Source organism: Monodelphis domestica, chromosome 8 (assembly GCF_027887165.1).
Source record: "Monodelphis domestica isolate mMonDom1 chromosome 8, mMonDom1.pri, whole genome shotgun sequence".
Classification (NCBI taxonomy): domain Eukaryota; kingdom Metazoa; phylum Chordata; class Mammalia; order Didelphimorphia; family Didelphidae; genus Monodelphis; species Monodelphis domestica.
The window spans coordinates 110,082,959-110,101,525 of record NC_077234.1 but is presented as its reverse complement, the minus strand read 5'-3'; the positions used below and the strand labels follow the sequence as shown (position 1 = coordinate 110,101,525).

The following is an 18,567-nucleotide window of genomic DNA, read 5'->3' as shown; positions in this document are numbered from 1 at the left end:
CGAAGATGCCTGCAGATACTACATGCTGTACCAGAAGATCCAGAGTGAACTTTGAGATATGGTGAATTTGAATTTTGGGGGAGAGGGGTTGAAATGCTTTTGTTTTGAATGTACACTCTTATGCCAAAGGGGACTGCCTCCTAATTGTCTTTTTTGTCAATGCACCTATTATTGCTTTTGTTCATTTTCCCTTTTATTTTCCGCTTATCCCCAAATTATTGTAATTTCCCTTTAAAAACTGTAATATTTGTATATACCTCTAGTTCAAGTTATAAGTTAGTTATGTTTTCATGATCCATTGAGGAGACTGGTCTCTGAAAGGATCATAGGGGGATTGTACTGATTTAGAATCTTGAACCCTAGAGACTACATTTCCCACAATCCCCTTTTCCTTTTCCTGTTTGTGTATCTCCTTGCATGGAGGGAGTTTTGAGTTTCTGTTTCCACCCACAGGCTCACTCTCTGGATCCATGGTGGAGGAGGGAGGAGCAGCTCTTGGTTTTTTGCTAGTCTTACTTCCTTATACTTCAAGATAAATATTTAATAAGTATTATTAAATATAATACTTGGAGTATTGGATATTAATTTTAATCTTAATAATACTAAGCTGGATGAAATGAAATAATACTTAAAACACATAAAGTACTGAGCACAGAATCTGTCACATAGCAGGCAATTAATAAATGTTTATTCCCCTCCTGTAGAATATATAAAGATATTATAGGTCAATAAAAAGATGACTTACAGCTTCATCTTATAGAAAAAAATTAGCTCTTGAAAGAATAATTTTCAATATTCATTGAAAGATAATGATGAACCCCATTTCATGTAATGAACTTCAGTATCTCACCTTACTTGACCAAATGAGATATATGCAAAGCCCTTAGCACAGTACCTGACATAAGTGATTAGGTCAAGAAGAGTTGGACATGACTGAAAATGATTGAATAAAACAATGACAAAAACAAGTATTTAATAAAAGCTTGTTCCTTTCCCTCCAATGCACCCTTTCAATGATCCCGAGAAACAGAAGTCAAAATGCCACCAGGAAGATAATTACAGCTTAGATACTAACATCTATTACAAAGAATGAATAAGAATTTTATGGTGAACTTGATAAGACTGCATATTTAATCAACATATTCTAAATATTCAGTTATTTTGATGTAAAGTTGGACATAAAAGAAGACAATGGAAATATATTGGAAAATTGAGGCTGTCTCTTCAATCTCCTTCATTCTTTTCCATCGAGGTGAAATGAAGAGCTAGTGCTGATCAAGAAAAGAAGAAAAACATGGGTACATTTCCCACAGGCAATACTCTCTAGATTCAAAATGGCAATAGTAAGCCATCAGAGGACCACATCAACTGTCTAGCACTCTTTGAAAAACAATAACAACATGTGTATGTTTAGTGAAGAAAATAAAAAAAAACCTATGTAAAACAAGTCATGAAATACAAAGTAAAGTCCTGAACTTTTGAGATGGTCAAGTATTGGAAGAATCATCCATGTTTTCTTTTAGTTCCATGTCTAGATTCTTCTTTTGTGCTCATATTGAGGGGTTTGGGGACTTCTCTATTACTATTCACTTCAATGAACAATAAAGTCAGCTCTGCATTGAAAAAACTCCTTCATAAAGTTTTCCTTTATCCTCAGACAAAGGAATCGCTTCTAGGTTTTTGGAAAGTACTTTCTTGGAATCTCTATATTATACTTATCTTACTATTTGATAATACTTTGTGTATGTGTCTTCCCTACAAGTTAGTTGAGAGAATATCTCTGTTATAGTTACTTTTGCAGTCCAAGAATTAAGCACATCTTGTTAAATATTTTGATTGTTCCCTAATTATTTTGTGGATGAGTGTTTATTGTTTTTTGAATAGAATTTAATCAAGGTACTTCTTTGACATTCCACCTATTCAATACTAAATCATTTTAATAAGGTGATTCATCTTTTGTCTCTAATAGCGAAGGAAATTGAAGGAAAATCATGACTCAGTTTCTCCATCTAAAAGATATTAGGATTTGAACCTAAGGTCTCTTCTAGCTTCTATGAAGCTAGAAGTTTCTATGAATTTGTTTACTGCTTTAGATAATAGAAGGCCATAAGCTTATTCTTACTCCATACAATAAGAACAAGGTAAATAGTTTCATCAGAAACTGTTCTAGGAAGTAAAGCAGAAAATACAGTGGACTTATTAAACAAAGAAAACAGGAATTTCATTACTTTTCTCTCTTTTCTGACCAAAATTTATCAGACTTTAGTTCTTAGTTTGAGTAAACTGATTCAATAATAAATAATTTGCCCAGCTTCTTCTGAGATATATGAAACAAAGTTATCTCAGAAAACTGAGCCTCAATTCATTTGCTGAATCTCTAGAGAAATTAGTTGAGTTATAGTTAGTAGAAATCAGAAGACTATCTGAGCCACTCACATCTGTCAATCTAGTCCCAGCTGTTCTCTGAATAACAAACTATAAACGAGTGAAGTTGTTAGCAAATTTGAAGCATTTTTTTTAATTGAAAAGAGACAAACTTTTAAATTGAAAAAGCAATTGCCATACTGAGTATTTAGTGGGGGACCACATTTACATAATGGAAATTCCAGGCAGCATGAATCAAGCAAATAACCACAATGCAATACCAACTTTATTAAGATAACGACTACATATAGGAAATCAAGGCATTCCCTTTGGCCTTTGGATTTTATTCTTGAATTGCAGTCAGTATATAAAATAGGAAGTCACTGAAGAAAATTGGTTGCTACAGGGATGTTTCCTATTTTAATGTAATAATGCAAAGCTGAGTTTTCTTAGTAGATTATAATATAGACATCACCAGAACTGTACATGCTGGGTGGGAAAAGGTTTTAAATTTACCTTGTGTGCATACATACACATTACACTTTTATTACACACATTTTTTTCCATAGCATGTTTTCTTCAATACTTCTGGGATATATGATTTTATCAGCATGGATATTGCCTTTGCTAGTACAGATAATTATCCTTTTATACCTTAGTTGATAGGTTTGTTGAGTTTCTGTGGCTGAAAAAATTCAGTCATCTTCTGGCCAATTTTTTGGTGATAAGTCACTTTCTGTTTAGCTAGAATGATGTACTGAAAAGTGTGCCGAATTTGAAGGCAAGGAACCTGAGATGGAATTCCAGTCCATGATACTTATGGTCCAAGGACAACATGTAAGTTTGGGCACTACTTTCCATTTGGGTATCAGCTTTTTTCCTCTATAAAATAAGGTATGGGCTAGATAAACTCTAAAGTCCCTCCTAGCTCTAAGATGCCAGGATCTACACAACTATGGTCCTTAGATGAAAGGTAGTCCATTAGTGAGCCTGCATTTAAGTCCTTTCCATATTTTCAGGACCTGGTTCAACCTTGCATTGAAGGCAAGCACAGCTTTCAGGAATCCACAGTCCCCCTCCATATGATGATAAGCCATTAGAATAGGAAATTTATTGGTGGAGGATCTACTGAACATTAGAAAATATACACATACATGTTCCTGGATATATTAAATCATGAGTCTTCTGTTGTTCAGACAGGGTTCCATTAAACAAGATCTGCTATAGATGTAAGCCATTGCTGCTATGATAAGCAACTGCCTTGGCAGAGCAAGAGAGTTGTGTATGATTCTTGCCAACTGTCCAAAGAATAAAAGCAGCTGCCAGGTCTCAAGCAATTTGTAGGCCACTGCCTTTGCCCAAACTTGCCAGTTCACAACTACCAGAAAATTGAATTCTTTTTTTTGAAATGATAAATATCATCATGCATTTATTCTTTCACACTTGAATTTCTGCATGCACTTTGCAGCTTTGTTGTTCACTGTCTACAGTTAGTACAGAAAGAGAACTTAGTTTTCCAATAATCTTGTGATAAGCACTTACCCTAATATATCATAGACCACACCCTAGCTTCTTGAAATCAGAATCCAGCAGAATCCGAATCCAACATTTTTCTTCCCAAGGTGGAAAGTCCATTGTGTGATGTTGCACCTATTAACCAAAGACCAACCTTGGACAACTCAAAGAGGCACCTCATCGAAAGCATAGCCAATAGCTAATGAATATTTTTAGCTACATAAACTCATGAAGATTGTGTACTAACACCCAGAGAGGCTGGTATATGCATTAGTGAAAGGAATGCGTACACTGAAATACCATTCTCCTTGAAGCAGCAAGATATGATGTGTGATGAATACATATGTGCTGTATCAGTTTTTCCTATACTAGTTTCTGGTGAGAAGATCTCAGATTGGAGGTAGAGTATAAGTACATATACTTATATGAAAGTTACATTTGGTTTAATGTAAGTATTTTGAAAATCTTTTTTAATTCACTTTATTTCATCTCATTTCTTTCTGTGCTCAGGAGAATTCACATGCTTATTCATTTAATATAAATAGCAGAAAATCACTTTATTATTTTCTAAATGAATCTTCAAAAATCAGAAGTATTTTAAATTGAAGATTTTATTTTTCAAATATTGGGGCCAAGAATAAGGATATTTTACTAAGAAAACATTAGAAATCTTTCTGAAATACTACATAGATATAGGTTTGAGCCAAATGGTCATAAACAAATGAAATGTAAATACTCTTCTTTCATTTACATCTAATATCTAATGCTCTAAAGAGTTCATAGTGATTTTCATATTTTTATCCATTGTCATTTCAGCAATGGTCTGTTTCCCAGGATGAATAAAAACATCTTTGGAATACTATTATTATTAGCAGAGTACATGAGTATCTTCTCTTTTTTACAATTATGTCTTCCACACAATATAGAATTGAAAAAGAAGAAAATAAGCCTTAATTAAAGTGTCTATCACTGATCTAGCTATGTTAATGTTTATAGATTTCTCCTTAAATATGTCTTTCTGATGTTGTTCCTAATGAATCAGGTCCAAGATTAGTCACTGTGTCTAAACTCAGAATGATGGACAAGTCAGATTACTTTGTCTGGAGCTTGATTCTCTGTCAACACCAAAGCTTACCTCTGACTGTAGCCTCTTCATATCCAGGAACTGCATCACAGTGAAAAGATTATTGGCAGAAGTCAAATGACCTGAATAATCTTAACTAAGTCTTTGAACCTTACTTTTCTCATTTGTAAAAATAATGGAGCTTATGACCTTTCCAGTCCATTTCAGCTTTTAATTGACGATCCTATTCTTACCCTGTCTACTTCTTTTTAATGAGTGTTTCAAAAGATAGGGTGCCAGAGAAGAACCAGAACTTGGTCTATTTATGTTCTAGTCAATACATGGGTTTGCTTTCCTCCTGCAGTCTAGATCCCTTTAAACTGGTGAACTTCTCTTTTGTCTTCGCAAAGTGAAGTTCATGCCATTGAAGTCAAATAAATACTTACTGGATATAGCATCAAACCTCACAATTCCATTCAGAAAGATTTCCAAATGGGTCTTGAAGTCCAGCCTAAAAGAAATTAGCATTTTTTTTCCTAGAGAAGAGGAATGATAGTGGGCTTGACTGGTTCCTATAATAAAAGTCTAAGGAAACATGTTGGCTCTTCATTTTCAATTACATCCCCAAAGCACTTAACAACATCAACAAATAAATGTTCTGGCAGCTGTTAGGTAGGTTTGACTTCCCTGTGGAGTTTATCAAGATCCTGAGATCATTCTACAATGATGGGAATGGTTTCTTCCTGAGTCACTATCTACTCTCAAAGGAGATTAAGGGAAGATAAAATAAAAGATGTATTATTATTTAATCTGTTAAATGCAGTTGTGCTTAGCTATACAATAAGAAAATGAGAAATTAATCTCGACTCTTTTATGGACATCTGGAAAACTCTTTCAAGTGAGTGGTGGTGATAAAATGATACCAAAAGATGCGGAAATGTGATGTATGCTCATAATTGTACTATTATCACAAACAGAAAAGAAGACGTCGATATGACCACAGACTGGTTTGTAAAGGCATAGAACTTTATAAGCATAAATAAAAGATCCAACCTACATTAAATCCCCTACGTACAACAAATTTCACTCATTGCTGCACAGAACTTAACCATTTAACCAAATTCTATTAGTGATATGACCTACTATTACAGAATATATGATGGGCAAAATATGTCAAGACAAAGCAAAAACCTAAGCAGGTACTATTGCCTACAGAGTAGTGAATAGAGCAGGGTTTGCCATAAAGCCAGGGTGCCTCCTTTTAAATACTGCCTTTGGGCTAGAAAGGAAACAAAAACAGATCATTACAAACAGTATTTTGTTTCTTTATTCATTAAGAGATAGTAGAGAAAGTAAAAGACAGAGAATAAGAAGAAATGGGTTAGAGTCTTGATTCTAACATTTACTGGTCGTATCAATATAAGCAATTTACTTAATTCCTCTAAACCTATTTCCCCATCTAAAAATAGTTATAATAATAAAATATACCAATTTCTTCACAAGGCTGTTGTTAGGATTAGATAAAAATAATGCTTGAAGTAATGTCATGAAGAGGTAAAGCACCAATCTTGGAGTCAGAAGACAGGGAATTGAATCCCTACATTTATTCTGCCTCAGACACCCTCAAAATATCTCAATATTATTCATAATTAGGTTACCTTTATGACACTAGAATTGTTTTTTTGGATCATAATATCCTGTTTTTTCCATGTTTGCCTCTTTCTAACCTTTCCTAACATAAATGTAGCACATAAGGAACCTCAGGATATTCTACCAACCTCAATTTTCACTGGTAGTTCTGGTCCCCAGAAGGAAACTATTACTTGTCCTCATATTTTTTTGGGGGGGTGGGGCATTACTCTTTAATGTAGCCTTGCAAACTTGATTTAAAAAAAGACTAGACTTCAGTGTTTTGTTTTGTTTTTTAGTCAATTTAGAACATCTTCCCTTGGTTACAAGAATCATATTTGTTCCTTCTGCTCCCCCCACCCCTTCCTGTAGATGACACACAATTCCACTGGACTTTTCATGTGTTCTTGATCAAAATCTATTTCCACATTGTTGATGTTTGCACTAGGGTGATCTTTTAGAGTCTACATCCCCAATCATATCCCTATTGATGAATGTAATAAAACAGTTTTTTTTTTCTTCTGTGTCTCTACTCCCAAAGTTTTCCTTCTGAATGTGGATAGTACTCTTTCTCATAAATCCTTCTGACTTGTTCTGGATCACTGCATTGCCAAAAATGGAGGAGTCCATTATATTTGATTGTACCACAGTGAATTAGTCTCTGTATAGAATGTTCTTCTGGTTCTGCTCCTCGCTCTGCATCAATTCCTGGAGGTCATTCCACTTCCCATGAAATTCCTCCAGCTCATCATTTCTTTGAGCACAATAGTATTCCATCACCAGCATAAACCACAATTTGTTCAGCAATTCTCCAATTGAAAGGGCATCTGCTCATGTTTCAATTTTTTGCCACCACAAAGAGCACAGCTATGAATATTTTTGTACGAGTCTTTTCCCCTTATTAATTATTTGGGGGTACAAACCCAGCAGTTCTATGGTTGTATCAAAGGGCAGACAGTCTTTTAGCACCCTTTGGGCAAAGTTCCAAATTGCCCTTCAGAATGGTTGGATCAATTCAGAACATCACCAGCAATGCATTAATGTCCCAAATTTGCCACATCCCCTCCAGCATTCATTACTTTCTTTTGCTATCATGTTAGTCAATCTGCTAGGTGTGAGGTGATACCTCAGAGTTGTTTTGATTTGCATCTCTCTGATTATAAGAGATTTAGAACACTTTTTCATGTGCTTTTTAATAATTTTGATTTCTTTATCTGAAAATGGCCTATTCATGTCCCTTGCCCATTTATCAATTGGAGAATGGCTTGATTTTTTGTACAATTGATTTAACTCTTTATAAATTTGAGTAATTAGACATTTGTCAGAGTTTTTTGTCATGAAGAATTTTTCCCAATTTGTTGCTTCCCTTCTAATATTGGTTGCTTTGGTTTTGTTTGTACAAAACCTTTTTAATTTGATGTAATCAAAATTATTCATTTTATATTTTGCAATTTTTTCTAACTCTTCTTTGGTCTTCAAATCTTTCCTTTCCCAAAGATATGACATGTATAGTATTCTCTGTTCACCTAATTTACTTATAGTTTCCTTCTTTATATTCAAGTCAGTCACCTGTTCTGAGTTTATCTTGGTGTAGGATGTGAGATGTTGATCCAAACCAAATCTCTCCCATGCTTTCTTCCAATTTTACCATCGGTTTTTAAAAAATAGTGGACTTTTGTCCGAAAACCTAGAATCTTTGGGTTTATCATAGACTGTCTTACACTTACCCAAGTCTGTTCCAAGGATTCTCCTTTTTGTCTCTTAGCCAGTACCATATTCTTTTGATGACCACAGCTTTATAGTATAGATTGAGATCTGGTACAGCTAGGCTAAATTCCTTCACATTTTTTTTCATTATTTCCCTGGATATCCTTGATCTTTTGTTCTTCCAAATGAACTTTGTTATAGTTCCTTTCTAATTCTGTAAAAAAGTTTTTTGGTAGTTCAAAGGGTATGGCAGTAAATAAGCAAATTAGTTGGGGTAGGATTGTCATTTGTATTATGTTAGCTTGTCCTATCCATGAGCAATTAATGTTTTTTTTTCAATTATTTAGATCTAGTTTTAATTGTGTGAAGACTGTTTTATAGTTGTGTACATATAGTTCCTGTGTTTGTCTTGGCAGATAGATTCCTAAGTATTTTATATTGGCTAGGGTGATTTTAAATGGAATTTCTCTTTCTAACTCTTGCTGCTGAGATGTGTTGGAAATATATAAAAATGGTGATGATTTATGTGGGTTTATTTTGTATCCTGCAACTTTGCTGAAGTTGTTGATGATTTCTACTAGCTTTTTAGTTGATTCCCTGGGATTCTTTAAGTAGACCATCATATCATCTGCAAAGAGTGATAGCTTGGTCTCCTCATTGCCAATTTTAATACCTTCAATTTCTTTTTCTTCTCTAATTGATACTGCTAGTGTTTCTACTACCATAGTAAATAATAGAGGTGATCACGGGCATCCTTGTTTTACTCCTGATATTATTGGAAAGGCTTCCAATTTATCCCCATAGTAGATGATATTTGCTGATGGTTTTAAATATATATTATTTATTATTATTATTAGGAAAGGCCCTTCTATTCCTTTGCTTTCTAGTGTTTTCAATAGAAATGAGTGTTGTATTTTGTCAAAGGCTTTTTCTGCATCTATTGAGATAATCATGTGATTTTTGTTGGTTTGCTTGTTGATATGGTCAATTATGTGAATGGTTTACTTAATATTGAACCATCCTTGCATTTCTGGTATAAATCCCACTTGATCATAATTCTCATGGTCACATGTTGGAGTCTTTTTGCTAGTATTTTATTTAAGATTTTTGCATCTATGTTCTTTAAGGAAATTGGTGTATAGTTTTCTTACTCTGTTTTTGACATGCCTGGCTTTGGAATCAGAACCATATTTGTGTTATAAAAGGAATTTGGTAGAATTCCTTCTTTGCTTATTCTGTAGTTTGTATAATATTGGGATTAGTTGTTCTTTGAATGTTTGATAGAATTCATTTGTGAATGCATTTAGTTCTGTAGATTTTTTTCTTAGGGAGTTCTTTGATGGCTTTGTTAAATGTCTTTTTATGATATGGGGTTATTTAAGTATTCTATTTCTACTTCTGTCAATCTAGGCAATTTATATTTTTGCGATATATCATGCATATCAACTAGATTGCCATACTTATTGCCATATAGTTGGGCATAATAGTTTTTAATGATTGTCTTAATTTCCTCTTCATTAGAGTTGAGGTCTCCCTTTTCATCTTTGATACTAATTTGGTTTTCTTCTTTCCTTTTTAAAATTAGATTGACCAATACTTATCTATTTTATTTGTTTTTTTCAAAGTGCCAGCTTCTAATCTTATTAAATCAATAGTTCTTTAGCTTTCAATTTTATTAATTTGTCCTTTAACTTTTAGGATCTCTAATTTAGTTTTCATCTGAGGATTTTAAATTTGTTCACTTTCTAATTTTTTAATTTGCATGCCCAATTAATTGACCTCTGCCTTCCCTAATTTGTTAATATATGAACCCAAGAATATAAATTTCCTCCTAAGCACTATTTTGGCTGCATCCCATAGATTTTTAAAGGATATCTCATCATTGTCATTTTCTTCAATGAAATTATTAATTGTTTCTATGATTTAGTCTTTAACTAACTGATTTTGGAGAATCATATTGTTTAATTTCCAATTAATTTTAGATTTGCCTCTCCATGTACCCTTACTAATTATTATTTTTATTGCATTATGATCTGAAAAGGTTGAATTTATTATTTCTGCTCTTTTGCACTTATATGCTATAACTAGGTTAGGACAACTGGGGCTTTATTTCAGAACATCAAAATTTAGGCAGTACTAATATAATGTATTCTCCTTCAGAAGTATAAACACCTGATCTTAGCACCTAATTAGTGAAAAAAGCACATTACAATAAGGATCTACTAGATGGTGTCCCTTTTCTCAGTCTACACACTAAATGAGCTCCTCCTTAACCTGACCTGCCCTTTCCCCCAAATTACATCCTCAAGAATAGAACTATATCATGACCTCAGAACTCAAACCACAAAGATGACTGTTTTATGATCTCTCACTCACAAATGAATTGTTCTTAAGATAGTGGTTTGAAGGTACATTTGGCACCATTTGCCTTGAACATGTTTTGTAAAAATCAGTCCCAAATCCTAGATTGCTAGATAACAGCTCTGGTTCTTTAATATAGTTTCTATTCTTTTCAGAATTGTCAGGGTGATGATCCAAGAAAAAAGGACATTAATGAAGGAGATAGATTTAGGTGCATGGTCCAAAGCACATACAATAGAATGATAGTGAATGGTGCATACTTGGCGACTATAACCCTCTAAGGAATGTCTTAAGAATCAGTTTTCATTTATTGGCTTCTCCATGAATGTAGCAGAAAAATAAGCACCAAAGTAGCATCACCCTAAAAAGGATACTTCTACAATCAGTTGTCTTTTGATCTCCATTTTGATTTGATCTCTATTTAATCTCTAGTTGATGTCTATTTAATATTCATCAATTACTGAACTTGTGAGAGGTTAATATCCTGGCCATACAGAAAATTATCAAAAAGCATTTTGTTCCTTGGCTTTGGTTAATAGCTTTGTATTAAAGATACTAAGGGAAGTAGCAACTTTAGAGCTAAACTTCACATAAATGAAGAAATGCCCAATAATATCCTATCTATAATTGTTATTGAGTGGTATTCTACCTGTAGTATGAATAGAAGTCACTCTCTACTTTCTAACATTGCATTTTAAAAGAGCCCCCACAATCAATATAGTGAAGAAGAAAGAGTACTGAAATGGGATTTAGGAAATCTGACCACTAGTCCTGCTTCTGCTCCTTAACTGAGTCAAACCAGATGACACAATCTGAGTTTTTTAAATCGCAGTTGTACTTTTTTTTTAGTTCATAAAATGCAGGAAATGCCTAGGTTACTTATATCACAAAGCTGTAATAAAAATGAAATGTTATATGATAAAGTATGCAAACTGTACAGAGTTAGAAAAATATCAAAATATCAAAAATAAGTTCAAATCTGTCTTCAGATACTTCCTAGCTGTATGACCCTGAGCAAATCACTTAACCCTGTTTGCCTCAGTTCCTTATGTATAAAATGAACTGTAGAAGGAAATGATAAACTACTCCAGAGTCTTTGCCAATAAAACCCCAGGTGGGGCCACAGAGAGTAGTACATAACTGAATGAAAATGTCTGAACAAAATATCAAAAATCAGTGATCTCATAATTGTCCATCTGAAGAGACAAACTTTTAGTGAGTTTCCTCAGACTGAAAGAGATAATATGATTTGCCATTCTGTATAAATTAGTGAGTAGCTTTCTGTCCTCAATGCCATTGGAGAAGGATCGCTGCAGCATCTGCCACTCGCCATGTAGAAGTCAGAGCCCCCAAGGAGCCTGAGCAATTGAGGAAGCTCTTCATTGGAGGCCTGAGCTTCCAGATGACAGATGAGAGTCTCCAGAGCCATTTTGAGCAATGGGGCACACTTACAGACTGTGTGGCAATGAGGGATCCCAATACCAAGTGGTCCAGGGGTTCGACTTTGTTACTTATGCCACAGTAGAGGAGGTGGATGCAGCAATGAACACCAGACTTCACAAAGTGTATGGCAGAGTCATTGAACCAAAGAGAGCTGTTTCCAGGGAGGACTCTCAAAGGCCAGGCACCCACTTAACTGTGAAAAAGATTTTTGTGGGGGGCATCAAAGAAGACACCGAGGAGCATCACTTAAGAGATTACTTTGAACAATATGGAAAAATTGAAGTGTTTGAAATTATGGCTGACAGAGGCAGTGGCAAGAAGAGGGGCTTTGCTTTTGTAACATTTGATGACCATGATTCTGTGGACAAGATAGTCATTCAAAAATATCATACTGTTGTAACTGTGAAAATGTGGGTTTCAAGACTGTAAATTGCCAAAACTGTAAAGATAATTTTTTAGTGTCTTGATTTAAATAAAAAATAAATGGTCGCCATGGGAAAAATTCCCAAATATGAAAATACCCAAGTCAGCTGGGTTTTATGGAGATTTTAATTAATACAAATGAAGGAATTAAGGAAAGGGAGAGAGAGATTAGAGAGTAAATAGTATGAAGGGCCTAGGCCAAATGTCCTAGGCCTGAGCTTTAAGAGAGACTGGTCAATCTTTAATCACTCACCACAAGATTTGTCCCAAGTAAAACTCCAGCCCTTCACTGAAATCCTCAACTCCTGAACTGAGTTCAGAGACCCAGCTCCTCCAACTAACTCCAAACTTCAACCAAGTTCAGAGAGAGCCAGTTCCTTTTAAAGAGAAATTTCTCTTATGTCACCTCCCCTAAATTTTCACATCTACCAATCACAGTAGATGTTTTCCCCAGGAGTGTCCATTCTTAGTTCACATCTTCTTTTGTTATCACCTTCTCTGAGTAGACTAAAATGTCACACCTCTTGACTTTTGTAAGTTGTTTGACCTTTTTAGTGATTAATTTAACCTTTATAGTTACTTAGCACCCTTTTGTATTAGATCTAAAAATTAAAATTTAGGGGAGACTGAGGCAGGTAGAAATTAGTTTCTCTCTGCAAGGAGTATTATATTTTTTAGAGGTTTATTAAGGATTAAAGAAAATACAGGATAAGGAAAACGTGCCTAGGCCAGAGGCCTAGAAAAGACCTCACCTACATTATGGAAAGAGCCACATCTGCTCCAAAATGGAAATCCAAAAAGAGCCCAAAAGCCTTTGTCATCAGCTTAAATCCTTCCTCGATCTCGGCCCACCTCAGAATTGCGTGAGATTACAAAGCATTCTGGGGAAGTGCAGCAAGGGCTTGTGGGGATTGAAGTCCAGAGTTCAAATCTCAATTTCCCCCATTTGATCCTCTGGGAAGAAGTCCTTCCCCAAAGGATCATAAAAACAAAATCAATTTAAAGATTACAATAATTTGAGAATAAGAGAAAAAAAAGAACAAAATCAATAATTACTGGATACATTGACAGAAAGCCAGTTAGGAGGCAGTCCCCTTTGGCATGAAAGTATACATACAAATAAATGTTCAATCAACCACACCCAAAGTTCAATTTTGTGCAACTTGTGGTCTGGAGGCTTCTTCATGGTGGCTTCTCCAACAGTTCAGTTCTGGATTCAGAGAGGTAGCATCTTCTTTACCTAAAATTCTTCTCAAAAGGAATTAAACTTGGCAATTTAAATAATAATATTTTTTACATTCCCCCCCCCGTTAAGAGGTTGATTGACAAATACAGAATCACTTAAGGATGCATGACTGAGGTATGAGGTATATGAATCAATTGGCAAGAGAAATTAAAAAGATATCAGAAAAATCAAAATGAAAAGAAAAAACTTTCTGGATGAAAATAGACTATCAAAGTCTTATGTGTAAAAATTCCAAGTAAAAGAAAAATAAATCTATAACAGGTCCTTCAATCAGGGCCCAATCAAAATGATCTAAGCAATGATGCATTTACCCAGTCAGTAGTCAGGACTACAGAAAGGTACCACACTATGAGAGGCAGAAAAGAAAGGGACCAGATTAAAGAAGCCAAGTAGGAGCCAAGTTTGGGGATACTCGTTTTTGAGTATCTTCAGAGTGAGTGTGGACACAAGGAAAGCCTATGTCGTAACAACATGTTAAACACAGTAACCTCGACTCTTCACACTAGGTTCAAAACCTTTGTATTGGCCTAGAAGTGCATCAATCCATCCTGGAGTGGCTTTTCTTTGGCTCTGTGTAATGGTTTTTGTGTGTATATCTTGTCCTGGAATCAGACAGAATCATTAAGCAAAGTCCCATAACTTTTAAATAATTAGTGGCATCCTTTTTATAGTCACAAGCTTTTTGGGCATGCTCTGACAAATGTATTTCAAACTTGTAGTACTGAAAGGTCAAAAAGTTAAAGAAAATCTTAATGCTGGTGACATTAAAAAGAGAGAGAAAAAAAAACAAATAGTATATTGCACATGCAAGAAAAATATAATAATAAAAGAGCTTTAAAATTCAAGAATGTAGCTTATAATCATTGACACTCTGTGTCAGCTAAGAAAATATAAAATACAAGGCTTTCTCACCAAAAATGAGATCCATTACCTCTTAATATCTGGCCATGCTCCACTGTGAGTAGAAGACAAATGAATTGAACAAGGTTAACAATTTTTTCATTTTTAAAAATACAGTAGCACAAATATGTAGTTATCAATATCCCCCAAATTCTCAATAGCCCAATTAACTACAATAGCAAACAAATACACTTTCATATTTCACATAAGTTGCTGTATGGCATTTTAAAACTTATGAATTGATGGATATTTGTCACAATTTTTATAATCATAGCAAATCTTTCAACCTTGGTGATAAACATATTTTTAAAACAAAGTAAAACTCATCTTGGGTTTAGAACATAATCAAGAAATTTATATATCATTCTGGTGCAAGTAAAGTAGTGAGCTGAAGAGTATAAATAAAGGGGTGCTCCTTTTTCTTGGAGGCTTATAGGGATACAAATGCCCTGAGATTAACTGCCCCAACTTCCATTCACATATTTAGAAATGCGGGAAGGTTGGGGGTTATAAAATGTATTTCACTTCAGCTACTAGAATGGGTCTTGCAGTCAAAAATAACCAGAGATTGTTAAAAAAAAATAAAAAGAATTCCAAAAATCATATTTAAAGAGCCCTTAAAATCATTTGAGATATTTAGCACATTAAATTTTCCAAAGTTGTTAATACAATTATAACCAGTTCTGAAGTCCATCTATCCTTGGCAAAATAGAAAAAAGCTGTTTTTTCATATATGAACTTATTCACAATAATATTTTTTCAATAGTTATAGGGGAAAAACAACAGAATTTTTTAAACTAAATACATTCAAAATAAATTCAATTAACCTTCAGTTCAAGCATAATAATATTGAATCCAGTAATATAAGAACTTAAAATCACAAAGTTAAACCTTAAAGCAAGCAGATATGAAAATGAAATAGAAATATAGAGATTTGTATAAACCATTGGAGTCTGAAATGCCTTAGAATATAGCCTTTAGTCTCTTCAAAGTTCCTTGGGTGGGTTTTTTTTTTAATGATTAATTATCCATTTAGATGCCTATTGTCCAAAGGCAGAGTGGTAAGGGCTAAGCAATGGGGTCTGAATGATCTGCTTGGGGCCCCATAGCTGGGGAGTATCTGAGGCCAGATTTTAACCCAGGACCACATGTCTTTATGTCTGGCTCTCAGTCCTTTGAGCCACCCAGCTGCCCCTCCAAAGTTGAATCTTTGGACTGAGTCTGCTCCCTGACAGGCAGGTGAAGTCAATGAAATTACCAGAAGAGTCAAAAGGTATCCTTTTAAACAGCCCATTGCTATTAAGTTCCTGCTTGAAAAGATCTGTTTCTTCTCCTCTCCCCTGCTATGAAACCCCTGTGGTCAATATCCCCATCCATGTGGAGGCTTAGCCTAAGGGAAAATTTGTTCTCCTTTCCTTCTAGTCTCTCCCCTCCGCCCACATGGCCAATACTGTTACCAGCTGGTCGCAAGGAGTCCTGAGTGATCTGCTCCAAGGATCTGGGTGATGAGCCGGCTGAGGTCAGGCTCGTGGGTCTGGGGCTGGGGTGATGAGCCTTCTGGGTCGGAGGCCAGATGGGTGAGACAGACTGCCAAGGTGGGTAGGGCCAGGAGCCTGAGCGCAGACAAGCAGGGCCAGGAGCTCGGGCACCAGGTGAGAGGCCAGGAGCAGAAGCAGGAGCCAGAGAGGGCCGCAGGCAGGAGCTGATCAAGATGGTTTTCTAAAGAGCATCTTGGAGAAATGTGGCTTTAAAAAAATCATTATCTAGGCTAAACAATTTGAGAAGTTCTCATCCAATCTAGTGGTCGCCATACTGTAAGGATTAAAATTTAGGGGAGACTGGGGAGAGACTTGGGCAGAAATTAGTTTCTCTCTGCAAGGAGTATTATATTTTTTAGAGGTTTATTAAGGATTAAGGATTAAAGAAAATACAGGATAAGGAAAACCTGCCTATGCCAGAGGCCTAGACAAGACCTCACCTACATTATGGAAAGAGTCATGTCTGCTCCAAAATGGAAGTCCAAAAAGAGACCCAAAAACCTTTGCCACCAGGTTAAATACCTTCTCGATCTCGGCCCACCTGAGAATTCCCATGAGATTACAAAGCATTTTGGGGAAGTGGAGCAAAGGCTTGTGGGGATTGTAGTCCTGTATTCGAGTCTATTTTTACAAGACCTAGTTTAGGGTGTTTGCTTCACTATAAGTATGAGTTAGGGACTTTTCATTGTTCAATAAGGACTTTAAAACTTTATCGTCCCCTAAAGTATGCCTAAGTATGGGTGGGGTAATGTTAAAATTCCCAATACATTCCCGGTCAAGTACCTCCATTTGTTACAATAAGGGAATAGTAACCAAATCTTCTAAGGTAGAGTCTGAGCAGTTTTTAAGATTCACACTGTGAATGGCCACAATTGTGAAGTAAGGAAAGCCTTGTCAAAGCAAGAAATGGCCAGTGCTTCTTCTAGTCAGAGAGGTCGAAGTGGTTTTGGAAACTTTGGTGGTGGCCATGGAGGTGGCTTTGGTGGAAATGATAACTTTGGACATGGTGGGAACTTCAGGGGTAGAGGTAGTTTTGGTGGCAGTCATGGTGGTGGAAGATATGGTGGAAGTGGAGATGGCTACAATGGATTTGTAAATGATGGTGGTTATGGAGGAGCTGGCTCTGGTTACTCTGGAGGAAACAAAGGCTAAGGGAGTGATGGACAGGGTTATGGAAACCAGGGCAGAGGCTATGGTGGGAGTGGCAGCTATGACAGCTATAGGCAGAGGAGGCTTTGTCAGTGGTAGTGGAAGCAACTTCAGAAGTGGTGGAAGCTACACTGATACTACAACAATCAGTCTTCAAACTTTGGTCCCATGAAGGAAGGAAATTTTGGAGGCTTGAGCTCAGGCCCTTATAGTGGGGGGCCAGTATTTTGCCAAACCATGTAACCAAGGTGGCTATGGCAGTTCCAGTAGTAGCAGTAGTTACTGCAGTGGCAGAAGAATTTAATTACTGTTAGGAAAAAAAGCTTAGCAGGAGAGGAGAGCCAGAGAAGTGACAGGGAAGCTACAGGTTACAACACATTTGTGAACTCAGCCAAGCACAGTGGTGGCAGGGTTTAGCTGCTACAAGAAGACATGTTTTAGACAATACTTTTTGTGTATGGGCAAAAAACCCCACCAGAACTGTATTTGTGACTAATTGTATAACAAGTTATTTTAGTTTCTGTTCTGTAAAAAGTGTAAAGCATTCCAACAAAGGGTTTTAATGTAGATTTTTTTTTTGCACTCATGCTGTTGATTGCAAAATGTAATAGTCTGATCATGACACTGAATAAATGTGTCTTTTTTAAATGGGAAAATAAATAAATAAATTAGTAAGTAAATCTGATTCTTCTTGAGTCCAATTCTAATACTCCAGCCACTGTGCCTCAATATTGCTTCATACAAAAAGAAGAAAGAGAACATAGCAAAGTAGATAGAAAGCTAGCCTGAAAATAAAAAAAAAATTGAATTCAGGTCTGTCACAAGCAATATTAATTTTGAAACAATGATAAAGTCACTTAAGATTCCCTGAGATATTATTGAGGAGTTGTTGATCACTGATCTCCATTTGAATTCCTCACACTGATCAAATAATGATGTGGAAGGATGTGACAAAGAAAAATAGAGAAAGCCAGAAAGAGAACCAAACAAAGACAAAAGAGAGAGAGAGAGGCAGAGACAGAGAGAGAGACAGAGAAAGAGAGAGAGAGACAGAGAGACAGAGAAAGAGAGAGAGACAGAGAGAGACAGAGAGAGACAGAGAGAGAGAGAGAGAGAGGCAGAATCAGAGAGTGAAAAAATAGATTATTGTTACTATATCAATTGTTTGAAGACTTTTATCTGTGACCATCTGCAAAATCCACTCTTCAATGAATCCTCAAATTCTCTGA

The 18,567-nt window shown here is 35.6% G+C and overlaps 1 pseudogene; it reads left to right on the top strand.

Annotated features, from left to right (window-relative positions):
* Positions 1 to 17,986, top strand: part of LOC100010057 (heterogeneous nuclear ribonucleoprotein A1-like) — a 139,244-nt pseudogene extending 121,258 nt beyond the window's left edge.
* The last annotated feature ends 581 nt before the right edge of the window (positions 17,987 to 18,567 follow it).